Raw genomic sequence first — 21711 nt, 5'->3', positions numbered from 1 at the left:
GCAAGTAGCAAACCTAAATTAGTGACAACACAAGGCGTATCTACCACTAGTGTGCATTGCCAAATGTGAGGGCAAGGAAGGGAAATATTTCCACAACTTTTATGCCAATATGTATGTAGAATTTTAAAAATAAGATCCAACATAGCAGATGTCCAATCACATAAGGGGGTTTTGTCTTACTCTCCTTCCCCAGTGGCAACCTCTGGGGGGTTGGGGAACTCTCCAGAGTAGATTTTGGGAGTGTGTGGGGTGCTGGAGGAGTGGAGATAAGAAACAGGAAGTCTGGTTTGCAAATGGATTCCTGTTGTGCATGCAGGCTGTCACAGCTGGATCTCTCCCAATTGCTATAATTAAACAGAAATACAACACTTCTCACCATAATGGGGGAAAACTGTGATCAGGTGACCTTTGTGCCCACTCACGCTGCGGTCAAGGTGCTACCAGTTGACAAACAACTTCTTCTTATGTTCTTAAAATAATGATGGCTCCGAATTCATAATACAGTCAACATCTATAAAACCATGTGGTGCAACACAGAATTGCAACCAAAGATTGTTTTGAGGAAGTTCTGCTCTCACCCAATAATCCATTTTGAGCTTCTCAAGGCCAGGTAACAGCTTGCTGACTAGCTCAGAGAACCACATTTAAGACTCTTCACTCAAAGGCAAGTTCCTTTGAACTCACATGAGATTGACAATGTAATCCTATGCATGTCTTCTCAGAAATATTATTATACTACTGATATTTTCAGTAGTATATTCATCACTTTTCTCACAAAATGGGTCCCAATGGGGCTTTCAAATTAGTACACAGAAGGCACTGAAATCGCACAAACATAATCAGGGAAACAAAGTACCTAAAATGCTCATCCATCAATATTTATAAAAAAGGACAAATCCTACTTACCCATTCTGCTACAAGATGACAAACTGGGGGCAGGGGACATATCTACCGTATTTTTCGCCCTATAGGACGCACTTTTTCCCCTCCAAAAATGAAGGGGAAATGTTTGTGCATCCTATGGGGCGAATGCAGGCTTTCGCTGAAGCCTGGAGAGCGAGAGGGGTCGGGGCGCACTGACCCCTCTCGCTCTCCAGGCTTCGCGCAGCTCTCCGCAAGCCATGGGAGCCCGGCACTGGGCTCCCACGGCTTGCAGAGAGCTGCCTGTTCTGGGGGCTGGGGTCGGGGGAAGCCCCACGCATGGGTGGGAAATATTTTTTTCCCCTTTACTTCCCCCCCCCAAAAAAAACTAGGTGCGTCCTATGGGCCGGTGCGTCCTATAGGGCGGAAAATATGGTAATTACCCTCCAAATTAACTATCAAAAGCTGGGTGGGCAGAAGTGTTTTAGTCTGGTGCCTAAAAACAGAGCATGTTGGCTCCAAGTATGCGAAAGTCTAATTGAATTCAATGGGACTTACTCACAGGTAAAGTGTATATAAGCTGAAATTCTATATGCATGTGCCTGTGAAAGATATACATGGGATTGCAGTATTACTTTCCCCCTTATAAAATAGATTTTACCTCCCTTTTCTTTCAGCCTCTTGTTTCTTTCTATATAGCTCCAGCACCATCACTGTCTATTTCCTGATGCAACTGTTCATACCACCATAAACATTTAGCCTTTAAAGTGCCACTGGAGTCCGTTGTTTCATTTTTGTGAGTAATTCTACAAAAATCCTCCTGGAGTGATCCTATTCTATTAAATATTATTAGTACACATGGCCTATGATATAAAATAAAATAATGTAAACATGGGATCTGAAAAAAATCTATAGCCCTTTTCATTTTCGGTTTTAAAAAATAAATTTCTTGCTGACTTCATTTTGCCGCTGTGCATTACCCATTACGTATATTTGAAGGGACATTGGCCATTACAGGGATACACTGTGGTTGCATACTACCATCTAGAGTCTAAGGATATACTCACAGCCCTTTCACAAGACTGAATCTTTTAAAATATAGTTTCCCACATATAGGGAAACAAGGGAAGGACTTTCCACATCATTTCAGTGGCCACAGGAATCTCTCTTTAGCTCTCTAACATAAATGCACATACCCTGAGCCAAAGGTTCTGGCGTCTTCATCAGGGACCAAAAAGTAGCTCAGGGTGAACTTGGACTTATCCATTCATTTCACTTCAAGGTATCTTCAACTGACTCTATGAGCAGCTTGCATGGAAACAAATTTTGGAGGAAATTCTCAAGCAATTTCCAATTTGCTTGCCTTCAAAAAATACTTTAATTCTCTGCACATTCCCAGTTATGGGTGGTGCTGAATTTAGGGTGTTAAATGTAAATTGTTCAACATTAACATTCCCAATAGGATTTCAGACTCCAGAGCCCAATTCTTACATTTTGCCACATATCAGATAAGCACATTTTATTTCAGCAATGCACACAACACAGTTCATTTCCAGAAACCTATGAAAATGGAAGGGCCGTGCTTATTTTGAGCTCCACGTCACCTTCAGCCACTCAAGGAGTTTTGGAGGGAAATGCTTTGCTATTCCCCCCCCCCCCTGTTGGCAACTCTAGCAAAGCCTTACAGTCAGGCTTTATAACTGCTGGCCGGGGGGGGGGGGGACACAAATGCTTAGTGAAGAGCCTGCCAACAGCTATACCGGTACAATGTCACATCTGGTTTTATGCCACATTATCGGGGATTTGCAGATTGAGAAGGAAATGGGAAAAAGCCCAAGACTGCAAAGCACAAGACAGAATTAGTAGCCACTGATAGCCTTAGCCTCCATGATTTTTTTCCTAATCCTTTTTTAAGGGCATTCAAGTTGGTAGACATTGCTACATCTTGTCAGAGCAAAATCCATACTTTGTGTGCTGTGTGAAGAAGTATTTCCTTTTGGCTGTCTTAAAACATTCAACATTCAGCTTCACTAGATGCTCCCAGGTTCTAGTATTAGAACTAGTATTAGAAAAGCATATTTCTCTTTCTCTTTCTCTCTGTCTGTCTGTCTTGTCTGTTATTTATTCAGTGGTCTGTGTTTGCCTGAGCTTGAGTCTGGATTAAGGATTCTGAGCTCCTGTGTTCTAATTTGATACATGATATCCAGTCACAGAACATTTCAGGATTTGGGCCTCTGCCATTGGCCCTTAAATTCTGAGTCACGATTCGCAGCTTGGAAGTTTAGACAGCCAATCACATTGGGAGTGGGAGTGGCCCAGGCCTTCAGAAATGTATATAAGCAGTTGCTTTGCCCCTGTTGTCCAGTTCTGTTACTTCAATAAAGGTTCTTGCTGTTATCACTGTGTCTTGCCTCGTGGGAACCCACCTACACTTCTGTCTCTGTCTCCCTCTCCCTCCTTCCCTCTCCCTCGCTTTCTCTGCTGTCTCTACACCAGGCATAGGCAAACTCGGCCCTCCAGATGTTTTGGGACTACAACTCCCATCATCCCTAGCTAACAGGACCAGTGGCCAGGGAAAATGGGAGTTGTAGTCCCAAAACATCTGGAGGGCTGAGTTTGCCTATGCCTGCTCTACATCATGCATTATTATGTCCTCCCCTTCCCTCACCATTTTCTAATAAAAAAACTAAAAAGACCCTAGTGTGGTAACCTTTCCTTATACAGAAGCTGTTCCAGCCCCTTGATCATTTTGGTCTCTGGTTTCTGAACTTTTTCCAGCGCTACAGAATCCTTTTTGAGGCTGATAAGCACACTCATCCAGCCACACTCTTCTCTGGTCCCTGCCTGATTCATGAATGTGATATGCCAAATGGCCCATGATCCGTCATGGCATCTAGCTCGACAAACACTTCATTTATTTACTCACCTCTCTAATCTATCCTCAGGAAAGATTCTCTCTCTCTCTCTCTCTCTCTCTCACACACACACACACACACACACACACCAAGATATAGTAATATGCATTTGTATGGTACTTGTGTTTCAATAGGAAGCTTCTCTGTGGAGGGCTCTTTCTTGTATCTTTTCAAGGCAGCACTCACCGACCGCTCTTATAAATAATAGTAACCTAATAAGCCATTTATAATTCAAAGCACAATATGTCAGGGTGAGAAAGGAAAAAAGAAAACCAGGGGCCTGTATGCCTCTAAGTTTCTCTCCCCCCCCCCACCTTCCTTTAAGATTCCTTCCTTTATCTCAGGCATGTCAGCCTCTTCCCTTTCTGCATCTCTACATTTTTATGAATATCTCTTTTCCTCAGAGAGTTGCCTAGAGCTATCGGTGGTCCATAGTGCAGCGGAATTAATGCAGTCGGTAAGCGATAAAATGGAGAGAATGTTGGCAATATGCGATTACAGATTAAATGATGCAATTTCAGGGTCAGCACTACAGAAGGCACTTTATAAAGAGACTGACAAGTGAAGATGAATGGCAAATGAATGAGGGCAGTTACAGTATTTAATGCACATTTGCCTGTCCTGAGATCTACAGACTCTGCTACCATCTGCTGGCTTATGAAAAAGAGCCAGAGAGTCTATATAAGAGGTTACATGCATAATCTTTCAGCTGTCTCTCATTATGAGAACAGCCCTCATTCCAGGTTATATCACACCTCCGGCCTCCATGGACCTGTCAATTAGACTCTCTTTTGTATGCGGACGCATTTTCAGCAGTGTGTGTAAGAGAAGCTGGCAAAGGAGCAGAGGGCAATGTATTCCACCAACCAAATATTATGTCCTGCCTTTCCAAAATGCAGAGATTGTTAATTTTATTAAACACCCTGCATCCTCCAGGGCACAGACTTGAGTGTTGTCTGAAAGGTATGCAGTCTGATGCTTTGGAGGGATACGCATTCAACAATTTAGTTATTTATTAAAAGAAATTGACCATGTTGTAAGTGAGTTGTCCCGGTGACTGCGTTAGAATGTCACAACAAACTGTGATGTATCATTACAGTTTTTTATCATTATAACCTTTGGCTTGCATGCTCCTTCATCACCCTCTGGTAGGGTTATTCAGTCCAGACATTGAGATCCAGCTTCAAGGGCCTTCTTTCTTGTGGTTCCTTCATTCAGATAAGTAAGGTTACAGGGAACCAGGCAGAGGGCTTTTTCTGGTATTCATGCCTCTCAGCACATGTCAAACAGATAAACAGCTATGTGATTTTTAAAAGACTTCAGGGAAGTTTTTAGTGTGTGATGTTGTATTGTGTTTTTATTGTTTTTATTGGGAGCTGCTATGAGTGACTGGGGCAACCCAGTCAGATGGGTGGAATTTAAGTTTATATTATAATTATAAGATTTGAAACTTACTTCTGATTTCAGTTTAGCGTTATGTCCGTACCTTTGCCTTTCTAGTGGAGGATAAGGCTACCAATGGCTACTAACCTGAATGGCTATGTTCTGAATATGAGTTGGGGCGGGTGATTTGCTCAGATCCTTCTTGTGGTCATCTGGTCAGCCACTGGCTTGAGAACAGGCTTGATCCAGCAGCCACCTATGGAATACTGTGTATATTTCCGGTTGCCCCACTTCAAAAAAGATATTGTAGAGTTGGAAGTGGTTCAGAAAAAGGCCACAGAAATGATCAAGGGGGGGGAGCAACTCCCCCATGAGGAAAGGTCACAACATTGGCACCTTTTTAGTTGGGGGAGGGGGGAATGAGAGAAAGAGGCAATGTGGTAGAAGTTTACACTGCGTAAGATTCTGGATTGAAATTTTGTAAAGTTTAGGGAAGATAGGGAAGCCTATCACCCTTCTTCCCCATATGTGTCAGGGCCCATGTAAGGATGGGAAGGATGTACAGCCACAGTAAGGATGGGAACAGAATTCAGTGTAATTTGCATTTAAAGGAAAAACTACTTAAGCCACACTTTCCAAAACACAAAAAAACCAAAGCTATCCTTCAAAATTTGTGCTTCTCCAAATTGTGCAGGGCGGTTCTGCAGCCAAGTAATGTGTACAAAATGCAAATACTGGAATAAAGCACACATCAAAATGCATATACAGTGGTAGCCTGGTTCTCGATCTTAATCCGTTCCAGGAGTCCGTTCGACTGCCAGAACCATTCAAAAACCAAGGCACAGCCTCCAATTGGCTGCAGGAGCTTCTTGCACTCAAGCAGAAGCCGCGTTGGACGTTCAGCTTTCACAAAATGTTCGCAAACCGGAACACTTACTTCCTTGTTTGCGGTGCTCAGGAGCCAAGCCGTTCAACAACCAAGGTACCACTGTATCAGGCAAAATAGCGTACAAAAATGCATTACATTAAGAGCATTTGCTTTGCTAAAATGTGTATATTAGGCAAAATCACATGTGCCTGTTAGGAGAAATTCACAGTAATATATTGATACATTCTTGTGAGGACATTTTTAAATTTTTTTTGAAAAAAAATACATGAACAGTTGTGAAAGCATGGAGAACTGAAGAGTGGCAAAGTGAGACACTGAAACTGGAATTGACAGATTCTCCCATCCTTAAGCTCCTATATCTCTGAGCACTTTACTAATTCGAGGCACGAGAGTCTCCCTGTTTTGATGTACCTGCTCCAACAGCCTCTATTTACAGCAACATTAGGTCATTATTTTGTGTATTGACTATGAATGTACCTAAGATTGGGCCACTCAATATCATCTCCAGCTACAATCCTCTTTGCTGCCCTATCCCCCTAATGACAAGTGCCTCCCTCACCCGACAGGCCTGCAAATGATTTGTAGGTAAGTCATCGCTCAGACTGTCAACCCCTTCGCAGGACTTTTCAATGTTCCTCCATCTGTATAGGCCTAGAAGCCAACTCCTAGGGGCTAAGGTCCCTTCAGCCCCCCAAAAAATATTTGAGGGGGCCAAGCCCCTCCAAAGTTGATGGGCATTGCCATTCAAATAGTGTGTGTGTGTATGTGTGTGTGTGCGCGCGCGCATGCGCACCCCCTCTCATGATTGATTATGCTTACCTGGCCCCCTATTTTATTTAAGTTCGCACCCTTGTAAATACACTTCCACAATTCCTTGCTTTTCATAGCTTCTTAAGAACAATCCCACGCTGAACAGGATAATGAAATATTTAAGCCCACACCTGCTAACACCCTCTTATTTACATCTCCAATGCTTTTTAATAGGAGATTGTGCTATGTTAACATTTGCTTTAGGAAGGAAAGATGGATAAGAAGTTCACAGAACTCCCAGGAGAATGAAGTAACAAGAATTATAGGTTGTGTGTTGCTCAGTATCCGCTAGGTTAAAGCAGAATCTGGAAAGAGAGAGGCTTTGACCAAAACATTTAGATAACTTTGTTTGATGTAATGCATTAAGGACTGAATTAATAAATCAAGCATTTGCATTGACTGAGGAGACTGAGGAAAGAGGCCAAAAAGCCACACTTGGATCACATCAGTAGCTGGTCCACATCAAAATGCTACAGCAGTCTTTATTTCCTAGTAAATCACTGCCTCTATTTTTCCTCTGGGACTGTCTTTCTTAAAAAGAAAAAAGAAAACAAAAGTGTGTGTACATATGCACTAGAATAGTAGAAAGCAGTACAGGGAATAGAGTTTCAGCTGCTGCTGAATCAGGGTAAAACTTCCGGGGATGATACAGATTCACAGTTTGGGCATGTTCCTGGCCTCATCCCTGAGCATGAATGCCCAGATCTCTGGGGTGGGCTAGAGTGCATTTGGACACCTAAAGCTAGGGTTCCAGTTGCACCCATCCCTTTAGAAATCTGATTTGGACACAGTGACACACATCTTGTCTGGATATCTGTAGCATGCTCTATGTAGGGTTGCCTTTGAAAAGTGCTCAGAAACCTCAAATGGCCCAAAGAAGTACAGCCCAATTGTTAGCTGGTGCTGGTTATATAGGGAGCATATGACTCCCTTGTGACAATAACTCCACTGGCTACTAGTCTGTTTCCTTGCACAAATCAAAGCGTTGTCTATAACTTATAAAGCCCTATATGGCTTAGGCCCAGGCTATCTGAAGGAGTGTATTCTCCCATACGAACTTGCCCGGGCTCTCACATCTTCAAGAGAGGCCCTTCAGTCAGTCCCACATGCCTCACAGGCATGTTTGGTGGGGATGCAGGAGAGGGCCTTCTCGGTGGCTGCTCCCAGACTTTGGAACTCCCTCCCTAGAGAAGCTAGACTGGCTCCCTCCTTGTTGTTCTTCTGCCGGCAGGTGAAGGTTGTTTTTTCCCCAACAGGCCTTTAGGAACTGACTTTAAAAAAAAAAAGGAAAAAGGAAAGGGCTTTTAAGAGTGTTGTGCTTTCTTTTCTTTTTTTACTATATGTATTTTAATATATTTGGTTTTCTGTTGGCTTGATTCTATTAGAGTTTAATTGGTCTTTAAACTATTGTCTTTTATATGTGTTCATCTTTTTGTATTTTACCTGTGTTGTTTTAATTTGTGCAAACTGCCTTGAGTCCCATTCTAAGGAAAAGGTAGGATATAAATAAATATAATAGCAATAGCTCTTTGAGGGGTAAACTACAGATCCCAGGATTGAGGGGAGGCGGGGGGGGGGGAGCCATGTGCTTTCAGTGTGCTTTCAATGTGTGATGTGGATGTGACCATTAAAAAGTCCAAATAAATTATAAAGTGCCCTGCGAAAGAGGAAGAAAAATTGAAACCTCTTTCACCGATGAAGCAAACTTTTGAGAAATGGGAAGGACAGGTTTCAGCACCAGACTGCGTCATCCTCAGGAAGAACTCTAGCACCACAAAATATCAAAACCAGGGGAGTAACTGTCTCCATGGCACAAAAGAGGAGGAAGCAGAGGAGTAAAATGGACTGTTTTTTAGATAAAAGGTCAGCCATCTTTACAGAAGCTAATGAATCAAATGTCATTATATATAGAAGATACAAAAGGTCAAATAAATATCCTGAACTTGAGCTAAAATGTTATTGAACAATTGAAGAAAGAGAAGGTGAACAACTTTTTCCCATATAATAAATTATAATTAAGGATATAACACTTATTTTGGCTGAAGTGTTGTTGCTTTAAAAAACAAAACAGGGCACTGAAACTACTGAACTTCAGGAAACAGAGAGAGAAAGAGGAACAGGAAACAAGCTTTACATCCTCTCAGGAGAATAGGGGGCATAACCCCACTGAGTCTACTGCAGAAGTTAAATTCTGTGGTCCTTAACCCCTTCATATACTAACTAGCAAATATGCATGGTTAGGTTTGACTGCTAAAAACTCCCACAGTGTTTAGTAAAACTGGATACAAAGTCCTCACATTCTCATATGACCACCATCCTCTTGCATTAAGATGGTTTGCAGTGCTGTAGAGCTAGAACAAAAAGACTCACTCTGTTTACTCAGGGGTCAGAGACAGGATTTTAAAAGTAAATGAAAATACTCCCTCCTTGTAGGCTTTTTAAACTTCCTTGCCTTTACAGGTTTGTATAAGAGTGCTGATATTTAAGAAGTTGCGGGACTGAAACTATTTAAACTGGAAAGGTCTGTTTTGAAAAAGTGGGGAGACTTTAGGAGAGACTCTGCTCCATCAGCCAATGCTATTCTTCTTTACATTTTGCTGACTGTTTCACCAGAACAGCATTCCGAGTCAAGGGGGTGGAGAGAAGCATTGCTCCAAGGAACAATTTCATAGCTAATAGCTCTCGTCAAACACTGATGGTACACCAGCAGATTTAATAATAAATTTGGATACCTGTCAAGTGGGATCAAATAGGATGAGAAGGAATTCCTTGTAGAAAAGGGGAGACAGGACATTTCCAACACTTGGGAGACAGTGGACTAAGCTCAATTCATTTTAAATTCAGATTTAGTTCAAAGATACAGAAGCCTCTTGGATTGGGGGGGGGGTACAAGTTTTTTAATATAAACATTTAAAGGGGGAAACACATGTTTAAAAAAACCTATAGAAGCTAACCACATGAAGAGAGGCATATGCACTTCTATAAGGTGAAACATGATCTTAATAACTTCTATAATAGCAGGGCACAATTATGCCTGATTAGGCAAAAGTGAAGATAATCTGGCAATAAAACTATCAAGCTACCAGCATGTAACCTAAGAAAATTATAAACTTTGACTGAAATCTCAACTCTAAAGGCAATTAGCTGTGTGGGCATATGATCTTACAGCCTTGTGCAAATCCCTTTTTGGATATGCTTTAAATAATGGAATCTGCAATTTTGATTTTTTTGAAGGTGAAATGGCAATATTAAGATTGAAGATTTTTTAAAAAAAAAAATCCATAAAAGTAACACAAGAGGCAACAAATAGCTCAAGGCAGAATATTATGTCGGCTGAACTCATGAGAAGATTTACATTTCTGTTGTTGTAGAAATGAACAACAAGAGGGATTTAGAGATTGGAATAATATTAGGTTATGCTTAAGTGCCAGCCCATAAAGTGGTACAAAGAAGCACAGTTGCATCTTCTCCAGTAGAATCATGATGGCTTCATGTCAGCAAACTGAGGATCTGGACCGCAACATTTTTAAAATAAAGAGCCTACAGAAGCAAACTGAAGACAGAAGCTCCAGTGGTGCTCATAATGTGAGTGCCTGGTGAGTATCCAAGAAAATATAGGAGCTAGCATCAAATCTCCCAGCTAAACGTTGTCCATAAAATATTAACTAAAACTCTGAGCAAAAAAAAAAAGAAGCCTACAAAAGATAAATATTTTAAATCCAGGTCAAGTTAGTTGTGGGCCGGGGAGCTAGCAGTAGTTAAGAAGGGTGTTCAACATATTGTTTCTGACAAGACTAAATGGTATCATCTGCAATGTGCTTCAGGGGGAATGTGCCCTGGGTGTAGAGGGTTTCGTGATGTTGATGCATCACCTGAGCCTTTGAAACAACCTGAAATGGAGCCTATGGCTTTTAGCTGCTTACCTGCCACAAGGGTAAAGCGAACCATAGAAGCATGAACCTCTTGCAGCACAGCATCAGCGGCAAGGTAGCTCTGTTCACTGCCGGGGAAGCCCTCTTCACAAATGTGCTTGTAGCTAAATCTGTACGAATATGTGACTCCAAGATGCCAGTGATAAGCTGCCAGTGACACCTCTTGTGACTTTTGGTGGCTATTCCCATCTCTCCATCTTTTAGTCCTTCTTCTCAACCTATTTCCCCAGCTCTGTCTGTAGAACTCATCTGGACCAGGAGGAGGGAGGAGGGATGAATCTGTTTTAAACAGATTTATATATGGCAGCCATGTCCAACACATCAATCGCGATTCAACGGTCGATTGCGGGATGGATTTTGGTCAATCGCACTATGGCAATATTTTTTGCGTACATCCTCTTTCCTCCTCAGATGATAGCAGCCCCCCCCCCCCATATACCCCTTATCTTTTATCTAAGTTACGGTAGTAATGGTAGGAAGCATATGACGATCCAGAAGGGCACAAGCTTCAGCCGCGTGCGCCCATCCCTGGGAGCCGCCAAGGGTCCTGCGAGTGGTCAGCGGGGCGGTTCTGAAGCTGGTTGCAGCATTGGGCTTCAGTTGAGCATGATGTTTGGGCTGTCTGAGAGGAACCCTTCACCCCGTGACAGAGTGGCCCCGCAGTTTCGCATAAAAATATATTGATTTATGGAAGCGATTATCATTTGTGGGGTTTTTTGTTTTTTTATCATAAGCTCAGCCAAATATAATATGTTTAAGTTGAAGAATGACAGTGGGAGAGTGTGGTAAATCACTGCCAGTTTTTGATACTGGATAGTAGATCGCAGCCTACTTGAAGTTGGACATGCCTGATATATGAAATTTAGTGGCGCAGACCTGATCAATCTTTGCCTGCATTGGACCACCTCTAGCATTGAGCACCCACATACATTTGAGCCTCCTGCACATTGTCAACTGTTTTTTGTTTTTAAAAACTTACTAATTGTATGCAAAAATACACAAGGTATACACATCAATCCCCATGTGCGACTATATTTCTGAAGCATATTTTTAATATATTAACACATAAGTATTTTTATACAGTTATCTGCATTGTTGTATGTTTTGTTTATGTGCTGGTTACATTATGAAACCCGTATATGCATATAATAAGTATATAATAATGCATGTAATATTGCAATAGTTGCTTATTTTTTTAGCATAACCTGTAAAACTCCCTGCCTTCTGAGATCAAGCAGGCTCCTTACTGTACTCTTCTGTGCCTGATAAAAATGTTCTTATTTAGACAAGCCCACCCAGATGCTTAGAAAGTTGAGGTAATTTTAATCTGTTTTAGTATTTAAATTTTTGCATGTTTTAAAGTAGGGTTGTGGTTTTTTCTTGATTTTACTGTTTTATCTTTTTTTAACTGCTTTGAAGTTTCTCACAGTCAAGCAGCGTATAAATTTTATGAATAATCAAACAAACAAACAATTCATTTCTCATGAACAGCAAGAAGTGAGATGGAATTAGGGAGGGGGGAATCCATGTGGATTAAGATCAGGTTTCCCAGAATTTCCATCCCTAACTAGGGCCATCTTCAGCCTGAAGCCCACCCACTCACCTTCACTCAGAGCTGTCAGCAATTTGACTTTCTTGACTGCACTCTTGCTCTCTTCTCCTCATTCGTCTTGTAAATTCTACAGCAAACATTTCCAGTGTCCACAAAAGGGAAAGGGGAGCACATGAGTCTGAGTTTTTCCACAATGGATTTCCCCTTACATCACAACCAGATCTATTTTTTTCACGTACTACCTCAGATATCAAACTTTCATATGTGGCAGAAATGCAAATCCCAGAGATCCAGAGGTGCTTTTAGTCCTTTTCCCACAGGCCCAAACCATATAGGGCACACACACCTGTCCCCACACCACGCATTAATTGGTTCCATGTGCACAGAAATAAGTTGTAGGTAGGTAGGCTCTATAACCTAGGATCCTGCCACCCTCTCCAATTTCAGAAAGAGAGCCTACACACATACAAACTGTTCTGTACACCCAGAGACAGTGTGCCTGGAAGTGAGGGGCAGCAGACACAATCCTGCATCTTCTGAACACATCCATTGTACATGTTTCCAAAACATGCCAAAATGAAGCAGGTAGCCAACCAGGTAGCCAACTGTCATTCCCAGTTTTTGGTGAATTCCAACCTGGCCAGAATTTGTTCAGCTGAGAATTAAGCCTACTTCCCAGAAAGTCATTTCTTCACTTAAGAAGAAAGAGCACACAGCTTTATCTGATCTAAACGTGTCATTTGTCACAGTTTGGCCTCCTTATGAGTGCCACTTGGAACTTATTTTGTCGGCAGTCTGTTTCAACCTTGCAGTTGTGCTTGTCCATCAAATTAAGTAAAGAATTCCTTCCCCCAATGTCTAGAAACTAAGAAAGCATTTCACTTTTCAGAGCAACACTTTTGGCTCACCCCCTTACCTTTTATCTCTCCTCCCCTCTTACCTACTGATAGGTCTTTTCTTGAAGCCAAAGATGCTTAAGGCATTACAAACATTTTTGCTTCATGAAAGCAATTGAATCACTGCTAGGGTTCTATGATCCTACTTTCATTGGCTATATTCATCCCCTACTGATGAAAGCTTGTTTTTTTTCTGTTGATTGACTCATGTATGATATCCCTGCTTTCAGTATCCCATTCTTCCTTGGCCCCTCCCATCATTATTTACAAATATCTATATATCCATCACCTTCTCTGCCCACTGCAGGTGGGTGCTGAAGTCAGCTTTTGCCAGTTTTTGCCTCTGGCTGCCTATTTATCTACATTTCACATGATGAGCACTCTTTGGGGTTGGTCAGTCAGCCACAAATCCGCCTAACAGTTGCCTCTTCACACCGTGCATAGTTAAGCGATGGCATTCGCTCCCACAGGAGGCAGTGAGGGCCACCAACAGGGATGGCTTTAAAAGACAAATTCATGGAGATTAAGGCTATCAATGGTAAGAGCCGTGTTGGCTGTCAGAGACATTGTGCCTTTGAATACCAGTTGTTGGAAACTGCAAGAGGGAAGATTGCAGTTGTGCTCAGGTCTTGCTTGTGGACTTCCTCTGGAAATCTGGTTAGCCACTGTGAGAAAACATACTGTGCTAGACAGACCTTTGGCCTTCTCCAGCTTGGCTCTTTGTATGTATGTATGTATGTATGTGTGTGTGTATGTATGTATTTAATATTTGGGACGCGGTTGGCAATGTGGTCTAAACCACTGAGCCTCTTGGGCTTGCTGATCGGAGGGTCGGTGGTTCAAATCCCCACGACGGGCTGAGCTCCCATTGCTCTGTCCCAGCTCCCACCAACCTAGCAATTTGAAAGTATTTAATATCCTACCTTTTCCTCCAAGATGGCCAAGGTGCAGTGTGTTATTTTACCCTTCTCCACTTAATCCTCCCAACAACCCTGTGAGGTAGGTTAGGCTGAGAGGCAGTGACTGGCCCCAAGTCACCTAGTGAGCTTCGTGGCTAAGATTGGACTCCTCATCTCCCATTTCCTAGTCTGACCATCAAACCACTGCACCACACTGGTTCTCAGTATGAACATAATTATGTTCATGCTCATAATCCCCATGCTCCAGATGCCACCACAGTTGCTTACCTGGTAAGGGCAGGAGATGGTGAGATATGAAAGCACTAGCAGACATGCGCATGGCAGAGGGATCAGCAGGGCAGCTGGCAGGGCTATCTCTGAATAGTCCATCTTTGCATGTTCTTCGTCTGCACAGAATCCTTTACTGATTTGTCTTGCCAGTGTCTATGAAAGCCACACCACAATACATGTCTTTTCAGGCATCCAATGGTGGTTGTTTTTGTGAGAGACACAAATGGGAATACTCCAAAGGTAGACTAAAAATTTCATTGACACAATTTATAAGCATGAGCATCAGGGAACAACTCTCCTTGTCTCTTTCTCTGCACCCAGCTGACAAAACATAAACATAATTATCGCTATATTTTTGGTTCTGATTCTGGAGAAACCAGTGGCTCTCCAAACAGTAGTGGTTTCTACATGGATGATGCACCCTGTGAAGTGATTACAGTCAAGGGACAAGCACTACACAGGAAGAGTAATCAGCCAGATAGGCAACGGCATTGTTGTTCGTTGGTGCCGCAGCTGGCAGATCATATTCTTCTTTAATTATTTGATTTGTTAAATATTTATGAAGAGTGTCTGGTGAACAAAAAAATAAAACCACCACCCAGATGTTTGGAGACCTTGTAGCTGAATGTTAATTCGTAGCAGGGTGCCCAGTGGCACAGCGATTTCCATTCAGCCGAAAACAAACCACCCTAACAAAAGATAATAATTCAATTAGTATAACAGAAGGGGCAAAACATCAGGATCCTTTTAGTTTAGGATTGTGTGCACAATGACTTACTTCCAGCATGCAAGGCCAAACATGCGCTTTGGGCAGGATTTACATTCACTTCATACCCTCTGCCCCCTCTGCTTCTGTTGAACATGTTGATATCCAAACCCATTGTTCAACTGGAATATTAAAAAAGGGGGGTTCACCAGTGAAGAATACAACAGGTATGACTTTCATTGTTGTGCAAGGAACTTATTTGAAAGGGAAAATAAGCACGTGGATCTCAATTAATTCAGTGCAGAATGGTTTTTACTTTATTCCACCCCCCCCCCTTGGTCAGTAACAAGTTTTCTGGGTAGCACACAAGGTAAAAAATATTTTTTCAAAAAACAAGAATATAATTTCAATAGAATAATTATATTATTATATTTATTTATATCCAGCCTTTTCCCCTGACGGGGACTCAAGGCAGCTTATAGCTAAAACAGAAACAGCTAAAAGTATGGGGGGCAGAATTATAGCAGCAGATGAAACGACGCAAGGAAATAGAGAGAAAGTGGTTGAAGCAAAGCCTGGCAAAAACAGCTTTGCAATGGCCAATCCCTTTTGGCCTCTTCCAATTTCTGAGAATCTTCAAATCACTTGGCTTAAAAGTTGATTTGGGATCTTCCTTGAAATGTCTCTGATCCCATAAAACAGAGGTTTTCAACCTTTTTGAGTCCATGGCTCCCTTGACCAACCACATTCTTTCTTTGGCACCTCTGAAGGGCTTAGGAGCCCAGTTATGTCACCCCTTGCCTGAAGAGCTAACAGCTTCTCACCCTCTTTTGAACACCCGCCCTTGTGGAGTGTTCCCTCAGTCGGCTCTCTTTCCCCCTCTCTTTGGGAGTCCTCCGGGCAGTCGCTGCTGCTGCCCCTGGTCTCTGAGCTGCACCCCCCTGCTTCCAAGAGAGGTGCCTTCCTACAGGGGCCTGGGAAGAGGATGCCCCCAGCCTGAGTGGCCCAACATAGACTAGCCAAAGGTGAACGTGAAGCCAGCACCTTATCTTGGGAGACAGCAGTGGCAGCAGTTTGGATCTGCCAGGCCTGCATGGCAGAAAGGCTCCCCTTCAGTACCGGGCACTCAGCTGCCAGGCAGGCCTTGCATACAGCAAGCACAAGAAAGGCCAGGGCATTGCCTGTCTGCCTGCTTGCACTTATCTACCCATTCCCAACAGCAAGGCCTGGTGGACTGGCTGGCTGGGCTCCCTCGCCCACTTGCTTGCTTACTCCGAGGACACCTCAGCTCCTAGCAACCAACACCCCCTGGCCAGCCCCAGAGACACCATTTGCCTGCAGAGCTTGTAGCGAGGGCTGCTGCAACAAACAGCCGTACAAGCCTTTGGGAGGCAGACATGCAAGAAGGCAAGAGAGGAGAAAGGGAAGGAAAGAGGGACAGAGGCCAGTGTTGCCTACAGCACCCCTGACCATCATTCAGAGCCAGTGTGGTGTAGTGGTTGAGAGCTGTGGACTTGCAATCTGGTGAACCGGGTTCGCATCTCTGCTCCTCCACATGCAGCTGCTGGGTGACCTTGGGCTAGTCACACTTCTCTGAAGTCTCTCAGCCTCACTCACCTCACAGAGTGTTTGTTGTGGGGGAGGAAGGGAAAGGAGAACATTAGCCGCTTTGAGACTCCTTCGGGTAGTGATAAAGCGGGATATCATATCCAAACTCTTCACATCCAAACTCTTCTATTCAAGGGACCCCAGGGTGCCACGGCACACTGGTTGAAAACCACTGCCATAAAAGCATTTGTTTGAGGGAGGAAATTATTTACCTTTGTCATTAATATAGTGCAAATCAGATGCAGGGTGGAAGGTAGAGGGGGCAGGCAGACTGCTGCACCACAAAAAGGAGGATCTCAGCTTGTATAGCTGCAGAGCTATTAGGAGAAAGTCCACAGCTCCTGAAATGTACCATTTTAAGAAAATACTAAAACTACAAGAGCTTTGTCTCTTACTGAATCTGTCAAGCCTGCACTCATCTAAAGTGAGATATTGGCGAAATGCTAAGCTACTCTCAGAAAGGTTATTAATTCAAATTTAGATATTTTACTGAAAACCACAAACACTCAAGTTCAGTTTGCAGATCTGCAATCACCAGATCTGTTTCAGCTCTGCTGAAAATAACCTTTTAAAAAGCGCCTGAAATGAATGCTTGCATTCCAGCTCTCACAGAAGGGGGGGGGGGACTAAGGTCAAAGTTCTCTCGTTTGTTGCTGTAAGCAAGTGTCACTGTAGCAGATAAAATAAGTTGTTTTAGGTGAACAGGGAAGACTAGCAGGCCATCCTAGATCTGTATCATATCTCTTGCAGTGGCTGGTACTAGAAAAGATTTTTTTAAAAAATAAATAAATCATGAAACCCCAGTGTGTACAATTACAGAATAATTTGTCCAAAGAGAAAGTTTACTTCCACTGCAGGCAGGCAGAAATGGGTTTATATTATAAAACATGGCAGCTTACATCTTGCCAAACAAATTAATGGAGATGTTTATATTTTCAGGATTCAGGCGGCAAACATGAATGTGTAAACAATAGGGCTGTGCACCAGATTTGGCCAAGTCAAATATGGCCCAAATTGGACTTATTCTGGTATCAGTCAAGATGGGCTGAGAAAGCCCTGGATCATTAATAATAATAAATGTTATTTATACCCCGCCCTCCCCAGCCAAGGCCAGGCTCAGGGTGGCTAACAACCAATAAAAAAAACAAGTTGAATGAATACAACTTAAAAACAAGATTAAAATACAACATTAAAACACTAAAATGCAGCCTCATCACAGGAGAAAGGAAAAAAGAAAGAGGGGGAGGGAATCAAATTGACTCCAAGCCAAAGGCCACTGCGGTTCAGGTTGGATTACCTAAAGGAAACCTTTTTGCAAAGCTGCACCCTGCAGAATGGATGCTTCCACACAACAGCTGTTCTCTGCAAGGAAACCACTTGAGAAGAAGCCCCACCCCAGAACTGACCTCCTGCTCTTGGTGTGTTTAATCAGGGGTTTGTTTTTTAAAACAAATTAATCATTAGCCCCATCCCAAACTAAATCTGGGGCAAGGGGTCCCTGAATTGACCCTGGGTGGGTCAGCCTGATTTTTTTTGGGGGGGGGATCAGTGCAACAGGGCAGATAGTGGGGTTCTACACAGCTCTAATAATCAACCTATCGGAGCTATATGTTTTTTTCTCGTTCTGTCCCACCTAAAAATGAATATGAATCATATGAGCCTTCCACCAATTTAAGCCTCTTTAAGGCCCACTGAAGTCAAAGAGGGGAGTGAAGCATCTGACTTTAGGCTGCAGTCTTCCACACTGAGGGTAGGAAACTTGTAGCCTTCCAGCAGGTATTCGACTCCCACCAGCCCCAGGCAGCAGAGTCACTGGTCAGGGATGCCAGAAGTAGTCCAAGAACATCTGGAGAGCCATAGGCTTTCTATTCCTGCTATATTCTATACCTGAGAATAAGCCCTGTTGACCTGATGAGACGTACTTCTGAACAGGCATGTATAGGATTGCTCTGGAAGCTCTTATCCTTGGCTGAATCGGGCCATAATTTGAGCGAGGAGAGAGAGATGTTTCGTCCACCATTATTCATCTGTTTAAACCAACCTTTGATTTGGTTGTTGCTTAATTTAATTCATTCATTTATGGTTAGCTCTGACTTTCTATGCTCTTTGTGCCTTCCTCCTTTTCATTTTGGTTGTTTTTGGTAATTGATTTCATTTTGTGGAGAATGAAGGAAATGTTACTATGGGGAGGGACCCAACACTCTTTTCATCTGAAATGTGCTAATACGTTTCATTAAGTTCCATCTGCCTCTGTGGACATCAAGGAGCAGAATGTATATGTACGAATGGCAACGGATATGGTGACAAAAAAAAACAGGTGTGTGTGGATATGATAAACCTGCACCAACAAAAATAGGATTTGAACAAGGCTGTTTGCCCAGGACATTTATTCCTAAGGAAACGTAGAAATAGCCACTGTAGATTAAGCACTGGCCACTTCAATGGGTTTGATCACAAATATAAATGTAAGTCTTAATGTAGAAGTTTAAGCCTCTTTTACCTTGAAATCACTACGCTTAAGTGACAAGTTTTTATATTAAAAATCGCTCAACACTGAATAGTTTTTAATTATGAATAAGCTATCACTTCATTTAGCACATCATTTCATAATTCAATTTACACATTTCAATGGCCTCCCAAGGAGTCTCATCTTATAGTCTTTCGTCAGCAAACCAAAGCATATGGCAGCATGAAAAATGATTATCTTATTAAATAAATAAAAAAATGCAACCAGATAATTTAGAAAGTAAGGCTGAAATCATTAATCCATTGATATGAGCCCTCAAAGTTATAAAAAGAAATTTCAAAACGTGGATCTTTAATAACACTTAGTTCACAAAAGTTTTCATACATTTAGTTCTTGTCGTAAGTGATATTTTCCTAGTATTAGTAAAGGCACGTGCTATTTCCCTTAAGTTTCTCAGAATATCACACAAATTAAGACACTGTAATATTTATTTTAGTTGATTAATTAATTACTTTGCTAAACGAGAGCCAGTTAACTTACTGTACTTTGATTAGGCTAAGATTTATATTGTGACACGTTCAAATAATAATTCCGTGAGATTTTTTTCCTTTTTCTAATATTCAGGTTATATCCTGTCTTTTCTTCTCTTTGCTTCCTGGAGTATAACTGATGCAAGGCATTACTACTCCCAACCTTATCAGATAGCCAAATAAATGGGTTCACCGCATCTCACAGTAAAATGATAGCCATTTGGCCTCCAATAGCGTTTCCATCCATCACAGGCAATTTAAAACTGCCAAAGGTCCAGAATGACTCACGAAGAGTGGCAGGTAGGACTTGGAGAATAACACATACATTTGTGTTGGTCCAACCTTATCAGCAGGACATATCCTCACACCTGATAGACTGCAGCCATTAACTAATACTCCACACCGTAGCTGGATAACCAGCAAGAGAAGAGAAGGGTTGACAGCTAATTTCTAAAGTGCCTTGATCCTCGAGTAAGTGACAGAGCAGCCCTAATTATAGGAAGCTGGTGGAACTAACACAGACTTAAGGCACCTCCTGTTCCAAGCTGGACTCAGAAGTAGGGCTGCTGCCTCCTTAGCCAACCCAAGCCTGGCAGAGGGAAAACAAGCCTTTAAAATAGAGTTTGACTTAGCATCATGGAACCATAGAATGGTACGGTTGGAAGAGATGCCCAATGATCATCTAGCCCAGGGGTCAGCAAACTTTTTCAGCAGAGGGCCAGTCCACTGTCCCTCAGACCTTGTGGGGGGCTGGACTATATTTGGGGGGGGGGGGAATGAATGAATCACTATGCCCCACAAATAACCCAGAGGTGCATTTTAAATAAAAGGACACCTACTACTCATGTAAAAACACTGATTCCCGGACCCTCTGCAGGCTGAATTTAGAAGGCGATTGGGCCGGATCAGGCCCCCAGGCCTCAGTTTCCCTACCCATGATCTAGCCCAATCTCCTGCAATGAGGAACCTCAACTGGATCGCATGAAATGGTGATTTATTTGTGCTTTTTGTCTCTTGTGAACCACCCTGAGATTTATTTATTTTTTTGATGAAGGGTGGTACATAAATTAAAAATGGCCACCCAACCTCCGCTTAAAAACCTGCAGTGAAAGAGAGTCCGCAATCTCCCGAGCGAGACCATTCCACTGTCAATCAGCTCTTGCTGTCAGAAAGTTCTTCCTGATGTTTAGTCAGAATCTCCTTTCTTGTAATTTGAAGCTGCCGGTTTGAGTCCTACCCTCCAGAGCAGGAGAAAACAAGTTTGCTCCATTTCCCATGTGACAGCCCTGAAGATATTTGAAGATGGCTATCATATTCCTGACTGTAAGAGCTGCTTGACAGTGGAACTTGACTCCTCTGGAAGGTGGTGGACTCTCCTTCACTGCAGGTTTTTAAGCAGAGGTTGGATGGCCATATGTCACAGAGGCTTTAGCTGTGATTCCCACATTGCAAGGGGTTGGACTCGATGACCCTTGGGGTCCCTCCCCCCTCTACAATTCTAGGACTCTATGGTTCTATGACACAACTTTGTGGATCCTAGACATTTCTGCAGTTTGATAAGAAACAGCAATAGAGGAGAATAAATGAAACCAGGGGAATTCTTAAGACATGGCAGACAGATTCTTGGCAGTGTTGGGTCTTGTTATTTCAGGAACTGACAAAGAACTTTACCTGAACTTCTCTGAATGGACAGCCTGCATCCTGCCCTTATAGAAAGAAGAGTCAGACCCTTTATGAATGCTGTTTTTATGTCTAAAGCAATTGAATTCTGAGCATTCTGCCTGCTTCCCTCATTGGGATGTAGAAACATTTCTTTCTGATTAGTCCCAATGAAATTATATCAGAAAACAGTTTGAGGCATATCTAGGATGCTTTTATTTTATAATCAGTTATGGTTGGTGGTGTTGGTGGTTTTTTTTACCACATTTTCATTTTAATGACTATTAAATTTAGAATCAAAAGTGTATTCAAC

The 21711-nt window shown here is 42.4% G+C and overlaps 1 long non-coding RNA gene across 3 annotated transcripts in view; it reads right to left on the bottom strand.

Annotated features, from left to right (window-relative positions):
- Positions 1-21711, bottom strand: part of LOC310674698 — a 61200-nt gene that overhangs the window by 30172 nt on the left and 9317 nt on the right. For 2 of the 3 annotated variants that reach the window (XR_014509705.1, XR_014509707.1), the window contains exons 2-3: positions 15207-15316; positions 12394-12469 (exon numbers count right to left, since the gene is read on the bottom strand). This is a non-coding gene — a long non-coding RNA (uncharacterized lncRNA). Of the gene's footprint in view, positions 1-12393; positions 12470-14425; positions 14750-15206; positions 15317-21711 lie in introns of all 3 variants that reach the window. The other variant, XR_014509706.1, reaches the window with a different exon arrangement.

Source organism: Podarcis tiliguerta (genome assembly GCF_965153285.1).
Source record: "Podarcis tiliguerta genome assembly, chromosome: 3".
NCBI lineage: Eukaryota > Metazoa > Chordata > Lepidosauria > Squamata > Lacertidae > Podarcis > Podarcis tiliguerta.
This window is presented reverse-complemented; position numbering and strand designations above follow the sequence as displayed.